Below are 15462 nucleotides of genomic sequence, written 5' to 3'. Positions count from 1 at the left end.
TCACTTTCTCTGAAATACATATCCAAATGAAAGGGTAAGAAGGTCACACAGACAAAACACTCAGTAAATCTGCAAGAAAAATCCATCTATGCTAGAGTTTTCACTGTGTGATACCTTAAACCTCTTTTAATGGAGGCCCATGGGATATATGCAAATGACTCCTTAAGAACATGGAGTATTTCAGCTGCACAGCTTCTGAATGCCAAATACATTTTACTTTTCAAGTCTTTATGAATACTTTCAGGACCGTAAAGCCAAAGCCCATTAGCTATAGACATGCATATTTCAGGTTCCTATTACCAGATCGCAGGCGCAGTTTGTTAAATGCGTCTTGATTAGGGTTGCCACCTTTTAACAAGGGCAAAGTGGGACACAGGGGTGTGGTCAACAAGATAGAGGTGTGGCCAACATGACACTGGCCACACCTTCACCACGACATCACCAGAGTTGTTAAAGGGGATGCAGTATTAGTTATGGCTGCAACATTGTGACATTACAGCGTACTGAAAACTCAAACCATTTAAATGAAGTGAACTATTACTGCAAACGCACACTAATCAGTTGTAACAATAAATAAACTTTAAAGGAATAAAAAACACACTACTCATTAGACACTTGTTTATTTAAAAAGTTAAGAAATTCATAAACCAACCATTGCTATTCAGAAAGAAAACTTAAAAAAATTCTACATACCACATACAAGCCAAGAATAAAATTAAGACTTTTTATTGTCAATTAAAGCTAAAGCAAAGAAAAAACACAAAACTACATACCCTAGTACTACATATGCACCCTAGCAAATTAATGCTAAACAAAATAAAACACAAAATTACGAACTGCACCCTAGTACTTTATACTGCACACTAGTACAATAAATCACTTTTTTTTAAAAGTGTATTTTGAATTTGATTTTATGGCTTGAAGAAGGGTCCGATTTGAAACAATATTTGAGTAAAAGTCACAACATTTCATCCTGTAATTTACACTCATCATTAGTTCCGCTTTTAACAAGTCCACACTACATCGGTTTCGCACATCTGTCCATTTACTTTTCACCAGTGAAAAAACTCTTTCTGCAAATGCGTTTGAGGGCGGTATAGATAAAACCCTAGCAATTACCGGATAGAGTGTAGTCAGTTCAGGCCCTTCTTTGAAAAGCTTCAGCCACTTCTCTCCTGGGGTCAAGCTTGTGTTACATAACTGTTTGAGAGAGGGCCTAATTGCCAAGTAGTCCCTAAAAAGATAATCTTCATCTACATCCTGCAGACTCAGAGCAGTGGTCACATTAAGCAAGTCACTGAAGGCAAATGGCTCATTTAGAGATAATTTAGATAGTGTAAACAAGTAGTTGCTTTCAGTATAATCAAGCCACTGCTCCAGGTATTTCACTGCTGTCTCCAAGAACAGAATGAAGTCTCTTTTCAGTTTGTTAGCAGAAGTGCTGTCTAATGTGCTCATATGTGCCCTAAGTTTCCCTCCAAAGAAAGCACCTTCAGCTCTTGCCTGCAGTTTTTGCTTCAGAGAGACCATTACACAAAAAGTTTCCATGGCAGTAAGTGCTGATTTTTCTAATGTACTTATATGTTTATTAAAATCAACAAGAACAGCACAGAGAAAGTGCAAATAGTACTGGTGCAGCGTAGGCAATTCATTCTCACCATGTTCATTAGCGGAAAAGTACTGCCATATCTGCCGGGGGGTCTCCTCTTCTCCCTGAGAGAGGAAATAGGACTGGAGCACTGGGAGATTTTTCACTACTCTTTCAGTGGCTGGGAGTAGCGACAGCCACCTTGTTGGCACATGTCTTAACAGACTCTCAAATTCCATGCCACAAAACTCAAAGAAGTCTTTCAAGTCTCTGGTCCTTGTGGCCGAACCTGAGAAGTGGCTGAAAAGTCTCATTACAAATGCTTCCACGTCGTATGGTAGTTGTGCTGCAGCTTTTTTGGCTGCATTGTGAATGATATGGGCAACACAGTTAGCCTTCTGGAGTGATGGGCACTTTTCTTTTAATCTGGTATACACACCAGATTTTTTCCCATAGTTCACACTGGCATTATCAGCCCCATAAGCTGAAATATGGTTCCAGGGCAAGGAGTGCCTTTCCATAATGTTGGAAATTTGCTGTGAATAGCCTGTGCCGATTCATCAGGGTCTTCATAGAAGTCCAAAAGGCCATTCACCACCCCTTCTTCTTTAGAAAAATACCTCACAACAAGGGGAAATAATTTTATGTTCCCCTTGTTGGAAGCATCGGATGAAATTGCAAATGAAGTACCTGGTTTTTGAAGGTCATGCAGGAGGCATTCCAATGAGTGTGGTCCCAAAACATTTTCGACTATGGCTTCAGCCTTGGTTCTGCCACAAGATAGTTTCTTTGCAGTGTCTGAGTCACTGTACAACTGGCTGGCCAACTTTACTGCACAGTCCAAGCTGTTATACCAAATATTGTGCTTAACAGCATGGAAAACCTCAGAGGCTTCTGCTGCAATGATCCTAAGTTCTGGTCCCTCAAGGTTTGCGTTCCTTGCCCACTTTGTCATCAGGTGAGTGGATTTAGCTTGAAGAATGGCAGTCTTATGTTGTTCAGTTGCCTCATGTCGCGACATCATTTCTTCCACCGTGGGTCACTAGAAATTCTCTCTTGCAGTACCTGCAGAATGCTTTGACATCAGTGCATCTCTCGATCCAGTCAAATTCTGTTTTCCAAACGTCCTGCCACTTGCACATTCTCTTGCTGCTGGTTGACTGTGATGAAACTGCTGCTCTCTTCATGCTTGAATCTGTACTTACCTGATATGCAACATATTTACCAACACTGTGTTAGTAGGGTGCAGTAACATACTGCTGCACAGCACAAATGAACTGGCTTAAAAAACATTGGCAAACAAAAAACTGGCTCAAAAAACATTGGCAGACGAAAGAACTGGCTCGAAAAACATTGGCACATGAAAGAACTGGCTCGAAAAACATTGGCATGTGAAAGAACTGGCTCGAAAAACATTGGCATGTGAAAGAACTGGCTTGAAAAACATTGGCACATGAAAGAACTGGCTCAAAAAACATTGGCACATGAAATAACTGGCTCAAAAAACATTGGCACATGAAAGAACTGGCTCGAAAAACATTGGCATGCGAAAGAACTGACTTGAAAAACATTGGCATGTGAAAGAACTGGTTTGAGAAACATTGGCATGCGAAAGAACTGGCTTGAAAAACATTGGCACGTGAAAGAGCTGGCCCGAAAAACATTGGCATGTGAAAGAACTGGCTCGAAAAACATTGGCACACGAAAGAACTGGCTCGAAAAACATTGGCACATGAAAGAACTGTCTCAAAAAACATTGGCACATGAAAGAACTGGCTCGAAAAACATTGGCATGCGAAAGAACTCGCTCGAAAAACATTGACATGCAAAAGAACTGGCTCAAAAAACATTGGCATGCGAAAGAACTGGCTTGAAAAACATTGGCACGTGAAAGAGCTGGCTCAAAAAACATTGGCATGTGAAAGAACTGGCTTGAAAAACATTGGCACACAAAAGAACTGGCTCGAAAAACATTGGCATGTTAAAGAACTGGCTTGAAAAACATTGGCACACAAAAGAACTGGCTTGAAAAACATTGGCATGTGAAAGAACTGGCTTGAAAAACATTGGCACACAAAAGAACTGGCTTGAAAAACATTGGCATGTGAAAGAACTGGCTTAAAAAACATTGGCACACAAAAGAACTGGCTTGAAAAACATTGGCGTGCGAAAGAACCGAGAAATGGAGCAAAAGAGTTTACAAACAGTTTGAAAAAGGTCATATAGTAAATGAGGTAATGTAGTGGGCATTTTGGCCATTGAAAACTAACATTAATACAGCTTGTAGAAAATGAAATGCATTATTTTTACCACTGAACATGCCCACCTCACCCCACCCCTCAAGACAAAAAAAGGTAACCACATTCACTGAACCAAAAAACACTAAAATGAATGAGAATGCACAGTGGATACCATAGACCTGATTTAGCTTTTGACCACAGCAGTTAAAAGAAATGTATGGCACTAATTTACACAGCGCAATGATCTATTAATGAACATGCCCAACAGCAGCACTGGTTGTAATCGGATTATAATGAAAACAGTGCATAAGTATGTTGAAGACATCACTAAAACACCAAATACAAACTTTGCTACTTATAAACGCAAACTACCCTGTAACAACGACATGGTTTAGCACAATCTCAAATGCATTGCATTAACTTCTGAGCATCCATCCACAAAAAAAAATAAACGGGAAAGTCCATAAACATTTTAACATTTAAAAATACTTCTTGCAAGAGAAGTAATATAAACTACAATGTACAGCAGACTCCATGGGCTCCTTTTACCTCAAAACATAGCAATTAAGAGTAATTTATCCAGCACAGCAATGCAATAAACAGGCCCAAGTAAAAGCAACACACCCATATTCACATTACAAGCAAAGCAGTACATTTTAACCTTATTAAAAATGCATAATAAGTTAAATGCACACATTTACAAGTATAAATGAAAACAATCTTGAAACAGCTTCGGCAAATTGGCAACATGCACCTACTAGAATAATAAATGAATTACATTAACTGTTAACATTCCCCCTCAAAAGGTAGACTTGTACCATATACACATGGACTTCCAGGAACTAACAGGAAAAATTACCTAAACAGTATATCGTAACTTCCTGAAAACAGCATTAAATTGCACACATTTCCATACAAAAAAGTGCAAACTATGCTCGAACATTTTCTATCTGCAAACAGACAATACCCAGAAAAAGCTACGACAATAGAAATGCGTCACACTAAATTTATATTTCACTGCCCCCAACAGAAACAAACAACTTCTATACACAGTTCAGCCTTTTAAAAGTAATGCTTCCAAATCATACCTCCAAGAATAATAACAATTACATATACATTCAGGTTTTATATCTTTAAAAACTACTACTCAAAAATATCAAAATAACCACTGCACAGATTTAAATACTGCATACTGCACCCACCGTCTACCTCTAAACATTAAATAAATTAAACCACAATATATTCCCATTTTAAACTAGTACTCAAAAGTCTCAAAATAACCACTGCACAGATTTAAATACTGCATACTGCATCCCCATCTACCTCTAAACATTAAAAACTTAAATAAAGCACACTATTCCCATTTTAAATAACTAAAGCCACAAAATGTAAGTATCTACTTACCACTATCACAGTTATTGCTGGGCTAACTTTCTTCCTTCCTGCTGGAATGGCTAGTTGGTTGTTCAAGTAGTGGCTGGACTGGCTGGCACGCTCCCTTGCTGGATTCTTTCCTGGCTGGCTGGCTTCTTGGCTGGCTGGCTTCTTGGCTGGCTGGCTGGCTGGCTGGCTTCTTGGCTGGCTGGCTGGCTGGCTTCTTGGCTGGCTGGCTGGTTGGCTGGCTTCTTTCCTGGCTGGCTGGAGAAATAGAATCAGATCTTCATTCAATCGCAGCTGCTGTAGAGCTTAGTGCTCTGCAGCTGCGACCTTTATGGGGCTCTTCTGAGCAAGTTCCCGCCCCCTCCAATCCCTGCAGCCAATTACTGTGCTGCATTACCACCCGGACCTAGCAGGGAATCCCTCTAACTGCAGGTCCGGGTGGTGACGTAGCCGCATTGCCATGGAAAAAACGGAAGAATTTTCAGCTTTTCCACGGCAATTGAATTCGCGATCGTGAAAAGGGGAAAAACGGGACTTTTAAAGTCCCACGCTTGGTGACTGCGGGAAGCGGGATGAGAGGCCTCAACCCGTGAGTGTCCCGCTGACAACGGGACGGGTGGCAACCGTAGTCTTGATCGAACCAAAAAGAGTGAAAAGGCAAAATAGTGAAGCGGTTTTTCAGCGAATTCTTTCCCTGGGAAAGAATTTGCTTGGTCGCTTTCATTACTTTGCCATTTTCGGCACTGTAGTGCGATCACGGAGTTGGTATATTTAAGTAGGGGGAGGTGTGGGGGCACAGCCCCTCACATTATGTAATATTTTAAAGTTTTTATTTTTTTTTATTTTATTTTGGAACAGCGATTTTTTTTCCCTTGGAAAAAAATCGCTGTTCTGGGGATTCGACGTTGTAAGCTTTCGCTTACATGGGGTTGATTATTTATTGTTCTCTTTTGTAAGGGTGCGATAATATAATATAAACCCTGTTTCTGCCTTCTCATGGGCCTCCATTACAGGAGGTTTAAGGTATTACACAGTGAAAACTCTAGGTTGGCAGGGTTTTTCTTGCAGTTTTTACTTACTCTAAAATAGCTGTGTTTGGGGTCAGTACTCTGTGGGGGAAAGAAGAAACCTCCTTCTGCCCAATGCATCTGATCCCCTTTAATAAATTGGTTTTCATCTTGTTGGTCAAAAATCCAGTTTGAACACTCTCTTGTCAAACTACTGGACAAATCCTATGGGTAAGACATTCTATTTGCCTATATAAGTGATGGAACAAAGACTATTTTAGATGTATGGTATTTTTATGATGATAGTTGTATTTTTTTGTTTTGTGAGCTTAATGTGTTTTCTGTTAAGCATTTTTAAGAGAATATTTCTTTTTAACTTTTACAGGATGTGTTCTTGATTTGCTTTTCACTTGTAAGCCCTGCATCCTTTGAAAATATTCGGGCAAAGGTGAGTGGGCTTTGTTTTCTTCATGACATTGTTTGTATTTCCATATAGCTCCTTGGAATCTGGAATAAGGACATAAAGATGCCCAAAAATAAATTCATAATATGTCAGTAAACAGTTGTTGTCCTTGGTGTCCATTGTAAGTTGTTTACTATTGTTCTTCTAGTACAGTAAAGAGTGGATTAAGCCATCACTGATGACATAGAGAGTGGAACCCTAGCTATGGCCCAGGCAACCTGAGTTCAGTTTGTGGCACAGGTACTTGACAGCACTGGCAGAGGGATTTGGGTGGAGAAGTGATAAATGCTAGCACATTCCTTTGGAGGAAGGGGCATTGCACAGATTGTTGTGGGCATGGGTTTTCAGCTCAGCAAGCTACCACCGATGGTAGCTGGCTGAATTGACCAAGCTACCACCTGATGGTAACCTTCATTAGCAAGTGCATAGAAACAAGCAATCCCTTAACGGAAGGTTTTATGAGTCACAGAGTAGTGATGTAGGTAATCTGTCTGCCTGCCAAGGTGGTGGGATTAAGGCCTTGCTGAGATACCAGCAAGGACACAAATGACCCAGATGGCTGCCTTTATGATGGCTTCCCCATATAGCTTTTGCACCCATACAGTACTGAATACATCCCTCATATAGGGGAACAAATGGGCAGAGTCTGAGAGAGGAGAGATATATAGCCAGAAACCACAGGCCAAAAAGCATCTAGAAATTTGAAAAAAAAATATGGCTAGCACTGTATATGTACATTTCTATATATGTATATATATATATATATATATATATATATATATATATATATATATATATATATATATATATATATATATGTACATCTATGTGTGTGTGTGTGTGTGTGTGTCTGGGGCTACTTCAGATTGTTGAACAGCCATAATGTTGACACACATGTGGCTGAGAAGACAACATTGAAACATCAAAACACTGACTCTAAATAAAAAACAAAAAAAAAACACTTTTTTTTTTTTGCTCCAACCCCTCTTCCCCTGCTACTTAAATATACCAGCTTTGAGATCACACTTACATTGCAGTGAATGGCAAGTTTTCTCTACGGCAATCTCCATGAAAACATGTCGATGTTTTGATTTTTCGATGTTGTCGTCTCGGCCATATGCATGTCAGTTTTATGGCCGTTTGATTATCTGAAGGGGATGCAGACACACACACACACACACACACACACACACACACACACACACACACACACACACACACACATATATATTTATGTAATGTCGATAAAGATATAAATATATATACATATATTTATGTATAAACATATATATGTCTGTATGTGTGCATATATATGTATATATATTTTATATATATTTATATATATATATATATATATATATATATATATATATATATATATATAAAACCCTACTAACTCCAGCACTCGTTAAGTGCATGTCCAAAATCCAATGGCCAAAGATGCGAACAGCAACACTTTTCTTTCAATTTTATTAATTATCCGTTCATAATGTCTTCAAACTGCCACAATTCCTGGTACTACAGACCGGTTTCACCATATAGGCTTCATCAGTGTTCACAGTACCCGGATAAACTTGCCATACATTTAAATTACATTTTTAAATTACATTTTTAAACGCCCATTTAAAGACATATACCAATATAATAATAATAATAATAACTAAACAGGCATTTTTAAACTACATATGCATATCTATACTGCATAAACATCCACTAATCATCTATCCAAAATATATTGAAAACAATACAATTCTTCCATGTTGATGGAAATACTATACATTAGGTTCAAAAACTTTCATTCAGCCCTGGTTTAAATAGGGCACCCAATTTCAAAATCCACATTTTTTCTTTTTTGTCCAAAATTCTATGCTTTTGTGACATAGTCAAAAATTCACTTAATACTCTATCTATCCCTATATAAATAAAGTGTGCACTTTTATGTTCTAACTGGTGTTTATATAAAGCACTTTGTGTTCTTTTACAATTTATGTCACTGACATGTAATGCTATTCTATTTTTAAAAATCCTGGACGTTTGTCCTACATAAAAGTCTCCACATCTGCATATCACAATGTAAATTATCCAGCTCGTATTACATGTAATTAAACTTCTGATGTCAAAAACTTAATGTAAATTATCCAGCTCGTATTACATGTAATTAAACTTCTGATGTCAAAAACTTTAGTAGTATTAGGAGAAGTAAAGGATTTAGTCTTTGATACTATTTTACAGTATACACAATTGCCACAGAACATAAATTATATATATATATATATATATATATATATATATATATATATATATATATATATATGTGTGTGTGTGTGTGTGTGTATATGTCTTTATATATGTATGTGTATACATGTAATATATATATATTTATATATATATATATATATATATATATATATATATAAAAAAGTGTGTGTATATTTATATATGTGTACGTATATATATATATATATATATATATATATATATATATATGTGTGTGTGTGTGTGTCTATACATATATATATATATATATATATATATATATATATATATATATATATGGATCTACTTCCATTTATGGAAAGTACACCTTATCAAAACTTACAAAACAGACATCCAGTTAAGTGAAAGTGCAGTTTAACAAAAACGCACTTTCGTGAAATACTCATTATCAAATAATGGTTGGTGGTTCCGGGATTGTGTAGCAAGTAGTTTTTGTTTATGTTTGTAAGGGGAGTGGAAGGTGTACAGCAGTTGTGGCATCTGTATGAAGATTGCGGGACAGCGAGGATAAGGTAATCTACCCTTTTCCCCACTGTAGTTTGATCTTGGAGTTAGTCTATATAAGTATAGGGGATGTGGGTAGTGCAGAAATTTGCTTTAGTGTATATTTTTGATGTTTTGTAAGTCAGTAATGTGTGTCGCGAAAGTGCGTTTTTGTTAAACTTCACTTTGACTTAACTTACGTTGGGTTTTTAAGTTTCGATAAGGTGTACTTTTGATGAATGAATGTAGGCCCATATATATATATATATATATATATATATGGTTCCCATTCAGAAGCCTGAAACATCATAAGCCTGAAAATCAAAATCCTGAAACCAAAAGCCTGGAAATTCAGAATCCTGAAAACTCAAAATCCTGAAAGCCCAAAATCCTGAAACTCAAAATCCTGAAAACACAAATAATGCTAATATGTCACTATTAAGACACTAATATCTACCAACTGACCCTGACCCTAACCCTAACCCTAAGGTCCGTCACTATCGCACACTCACCTGACCCACGCCCTAACCCTAACTCACTTAAACCGCCACTAACCCCAATATTTGTCACTATTGCATACATGCCTAACCTGCACCCTAACCCTAACTCACTTAAACCACCCCTAACCCTAACATAAAACCAACCGCACACTTACCTGACCCCAACGCATGACCTAACACCCTATGGCTAACAATAGCAAAGCCACAATGACATCAGTATGTCTATTTTGTGTTTTTAGGATTTTGAGTTTCAGGATTTTGGGCTTTCAGGATTTTGGGCTTTCAGGATTTTGAGTTTTCATGATTCTGAATTTTCAGGCTTTTGGTTTCAGGATTTTGATTTTCAGGCTTATGATGTTTCAGGCTTCTGAATGGGAACTGTATATATATATATATATATATATATATATATATATATATATATATATATATATATACACACACTACCCTTTTCCCCACTGTAGTTTGATCTTGGAGTTAGTCTATATAAGTAGAGGGGGTGTGGGTAGTGCAGAAATTTGCTTTAGTGCATATTTTTGATGTTTTGTAAGTCGGTAATGTGTGTAGCGAAAGTGCATTTTTGTTAAACTTCATTTTCACTTAACTTACGTTGGGTTTTTAATATGTGGATCCCCTTAGGAAGCTCAAAGTTTCAAAACTTCAAACTTCAAAAGGCCGAGACCATAAGATCATAAACTTTAAGTTTTGAGACTTTGAACATTTTGAATGGAGATTGCCTTATAGAACGGAACAAGATATTTACCATTTTCCTCACTGTAGTGCGATCTCAGAGTTGGTATATTTACTTAGCAGGGGGCCTTGCCCCCTACAAAAACATAAAACAAATGTTTTTGTTTTTATTTTTTTATTAGTTTTTCAAAGTTTTAAAAAATGATGTTATGGTCTCAGCCCTTTGAAGTTCAAAGTTTTAAAACTTTGAGATTCGGAAGTAGATCCATATATATATATATATATATATATATATATATATATATATATATATATATATATATTGATCAGGTTTTCAGAAACTCAAAATTCATATCGGTGAGACAATATTACTGAATTTCTGAAAACTCTAAGCTTTTGAATGGAGATCATGGTACAATGCGGATCGGGAAATTTACCATTTTCCTCAATGTAGTGCGATCTCAGAGTTGGTATGCAGTAGACTCCCTCTTATCCGGCCTTTCTTTAACTGGCCTCCTGTTTAACTGGCTATCAAATTTCTGCCATAGCCCTAGGAATAGACAACAGAGAAGAACAACACTTCCACCTCCTCTGGGCTAAATAATCACAGACATTTGAGTTTTAGACTTCATATTCATTAGAAAAATGCATACTAAAACAAATCCTGTTATTCTAGCTGATTTATAACCTATGAATGCTATGTTGCATGCATTTTCTGATTAACCAGCCATTTGTTTATCCAGCCTAAGGTCTGGTCCCATCCAGACCATATAAGAGGGAGGCTACTGTATTTAGTTTGCCGGGGGTCTGGGGGGTCGCAGCCCCCCACATGGGGATGCATGGGGGCTTGCCGCCCCTGCAAAAACTTAAAAAAATATTGATTTTTGTGTTTTTTTTTTAATTTTCAAGCTTTCAGAAATTCAGTCATATCATCTCACCAATATGAATTTTGAATTTTTGAAAACTCTATCTAGTGACATAGATCCATATACATATATATATATATATATATATATATATATATATATATATATATATATATATATATATATATGTGGATTAGTAATCAGTGCTGTAGCATCTGTATTTCCTTCCCTTGTGCATTGTTTGTTTTCACATGCATACCCTGCTCAATTTCACTTTTTGGTAGTAGTAAATGTTTATAACCTCTCTCTCTGATGTTCTTGTACTACAAAATGTAATTCTCTGATGGGCTTGTTAGTTTCTTGTTTGTGGTGAGGTCATTCCTAGTTGGGTACTAGAATAGCTTTACTTCTTTGAGGTACAAAATTTATTAGAATAGGAAGTGATTCATGACCTAATGGAAATATAGTTAAAGAATAGTATAATTATTTGTCTTCATCAGGGAAATTAAGAGCCAGTTGTGAGGAATTCAGCAAAATTGAAATAAGGAGGAATTCAGTCTCTCTCTTATGATCAGAAGGTAACATCCCAGTGACTGGATATAGTAGATACTGCATGAACACTGATGAGAAGTATAGGACATAATTTTACTGGAAGAAAAAAAAAGATTTTGTTGTGCTCTTGTCTCTGACTCAGAACAGATCTCATATAGAATTCTTTGCAAAATACAGGAGAATATATTTTAGAAGAAATCCTGGTAGTTTTATACCAGATAGAGAGATACATGGATAAATTAGGATGAAAACTCCAAAAATACAAGGTGAAAAATTGAGAAAAGGTCTTGAAAATTAAGAAGATTAGGGAAAATGTGATTTAGGCACGTTGATTGTTTATCTTTATGTAGCATGCTCCCAGAGCTTATACTTGTCTCCTTATGGGAGATAGCATTGCTTGATTAGGTATTGTTGTACGCCCCCCCCCCCCCAAAGACATGCATTTCTGTAAGTCCATGAGATGCTATGTTACACCTTGTGACCACGAGTACATCAGCTGTATTTTTTACGTAAATCATGCAGTGATATATATATATATATATATATATATATATATATAGATATATATATATATATATATATATATATATATATATATATATATATATATATATTAGTATTTTTTCTTCTTTGGTGTGTGAATGTGTAGTCAAAATGTTCAGACGCTAACTGGTGTGCACTTAAACATAGAAATATCCAGTAAAATTGACTGCAAAACTAGAGTCATGCTGCAATTCAAATGCAAGGTTTTATAAATGTACTCAGAAGCAAGGTTTAATACATTTTTAAATCTTGCTTCTCAGTTGAGGTGCATGTCTTGTTTTGTGCTTTTATTTTACTGTAAATGTGTATTCGGTGCTACATTCCTGGATAAGTTGGTAATAATTTATTGTTTTATGTCTTTGCAAGCTTTCTGACCCAGGTATAAATGTACCCAGCCAGAACTACAAGCAGAAATCAAACCATTTCACATATATTAAGGAACACATTCACGGAGTTAATTTAATCTGAGAGGCTGTTTGGTGGCTATAGGCTATGGTATGAAACCGGGCAATGGAAATTTTGAGCTAAAAGAAAATACTTGTCTTTGAGAAAGACCAGTACTTAGACATGTCATTTTAAAGGACACAAGAGGATGACCTGATTGGTACCAAATGCACACATATAGTCAGTAGAAATTACTAAATGATGAGTGAATCAGTGGTTTGATGCTACTGGATAGGATACACTGAGTAATGCTGTCATTGCAGGTGTGGTCTGCAAAATGATAATACCTTCCTCTTATGATTTTTTTCACATTCTTGCCATAAACCTATTGATGTATTCTGATGTCTTTTCAATGTATTTATTTTAAAGGCAAAGCATTCTGAAGGATTCATAAAGAACTACACCTTTCATGTTAAGGATTGTAGTAAAAAGGCCTTGTTTCTGTGATGCATTATTTTGTGATTCATAGACATATTAGCTGCAATGAGGTAAGACCTCGTTATCAGTTATTTGCATGTCTGTTAATCAACATTAGCTATCACGAGTGCAAACCAGAAATTCCTGTGGTTGTTAACAGTGGCAGTGACCACATCATGGTAGCCCAGGCATCCCCCATTCACTTTCCCACACACAGTACACACAACCTCATACCTGTCTCTGTGTTATCAGAATGTCCCCTATGTCTTCTTTCTCCTGCCTTTGTAAATCACAGAAAACTGCAGTTAGTCATTAATACCAAACAACAGAGCTTCACAATTCGTCCTTTATTAAATCCAGGGCCGTGCTAAAGCTGGTAAGCCAGCAACCATCATAGTTTGTAGGAGGCATAATTTAACTACATCCCTGTCCTGTGTTTTGCTATGCAGTTAAGAGGTGTGTCTATAGTTCCCTTTTTCTTCCCATCATACATCACAAACTGTTGCTGACACTGAATAATGTCTGAGATCCTAAATATATGTAAAAAAAAATAATTTCCCAGTTAGTGCAGTGGTTTAGTACCGAGGTTCATTGAGGCAAGGGTGAATCCAACTTAAATATTATGCTTGATGTCTAGTGATTCCCTGTACCCCATTTTAATTTATTTTTGTAATTAAGTGCCTTTAAGGCACAATATAGTATCCATGATTTGTAGTGATGCCCCCCATTCCTGTTAAGTGCCATTACACAATTGGTTATCCCTGATGTCTGGTGTTTCCTGTCCTGATCCCCAGTACATGCAATTGCTATTACCACACAAAAGGAAGAGTTCTCCCTAGTGTCTAATCATCCCCCCAACCCATGTATTAACAGTTATCATGGTGTCTAGTTGTCCCTTCCTGACTCATGAATTAAGAGTTAACCCTGATGTCTAATGGTCTCCTTGGCCCACGTATTCAGAATTAGCTCTGGTGTCTAGTGAGTCCTTGACCCATTGCTGCAGACTTTGCAAATTAGTCTAGGGGAGTGTGGAAGTATGACAGTTTCCCTAACCCACCCTCCCACAAACACAGACACACACACACACACACACACACACACACACACACACACACACACACACACACACAAACACATGCGCGCGCACACACACGCACACACATGCACACACGCAGAGACCCATATATGTATGGACACACACACCTACCTAGCCTACCCAATAGCTAACTCCCTTTTGCTACTTCCCAGTCAGATGCACACTTACATACACACATTCACATATGTAGCCCCTCACACACCCTCCAACACTACCTGAAATCTAAACTCCCCAGCACCTAATTCTGCTGCTATGGATGAACTTGGCATTTTGGCCATGTTTATTACTGGGAGTAGTTTGGGGCAGCTATGCTAATCTATGCAGCCAAACAATTCTATGAATCACTTGGCTGCGTAAATGCCTTACCACACGCACTTCTGCAAGGAGAGCACATGGTTAATTAGTACATTTCTTTAACCCAGACTGCCTTATTAGTATGCAGCATGGTTGAGGAGACAGACCACCTTGGTGCTGCATGTTTGTGCAAAAGCAGTGTAGTGGAGCTGTCTCTGAATTTAAAGTTACCACAAGGTGTACATCTCACAGTAACGTATGAATTCAGCTCATTTTCTTTAAAGCCTTGTGCTGATTCTCATTATACAATAAGTTTAAAATATCATTAAACTGCATTCCAGTCCATTTGGAATGTAAACCCTAGTACAGCCCAGTAACGAGTTTGGTAGCTCCACAGAAACACAAATGATTGTTGTTACCAAACACTTTTTTGGTCTTACTACTAAGTAGTGAAACTAATATAGCACTTGTTTTCTTTAAAATAAATTCCTCCTACAGATACTTATATTTAGTTGCATACTTGCATTGTCTTTTTGTAAAATACAGCTATTTTACAGGTTAACAAGTTTCTTTCTGATATCACTCATAGTAATAGCCAGTGTTCTACGCCATCATATTGCAG

At 37.1% G+C, this 15462-nt stretch overlaps 1 pseudogene; it reads left to right on the top strand.

Annotated features, from left to right (window-relative positions):
- Positions 1 to 15462, top strand: part of LOC122816178 — a 243282-nt pseudogene that overhangs the window by 84340 nt on the left and 143480 nt on the right.

The sequence above is a fragment of the Protopterus annectens genome, chromosome 12.part0, assembly GCF_019279795.1.
Source record: "Protopterus annectens isolate FY-2018-M chromosome 12.part0, PAN1.0, whole genome shotgun sequence".
NCBI classification, from domain to species: domain Eukaryota; kingdom Metazoa; phylum Chordata; order Ceratodontiformes; family Protopteridae; genus Protopterus; species Protopterus annectens.
Note: the sequence above shows the minus strand (reverse complement) of the source record. Positions and strands in the feature narration are given on the sequence as shown.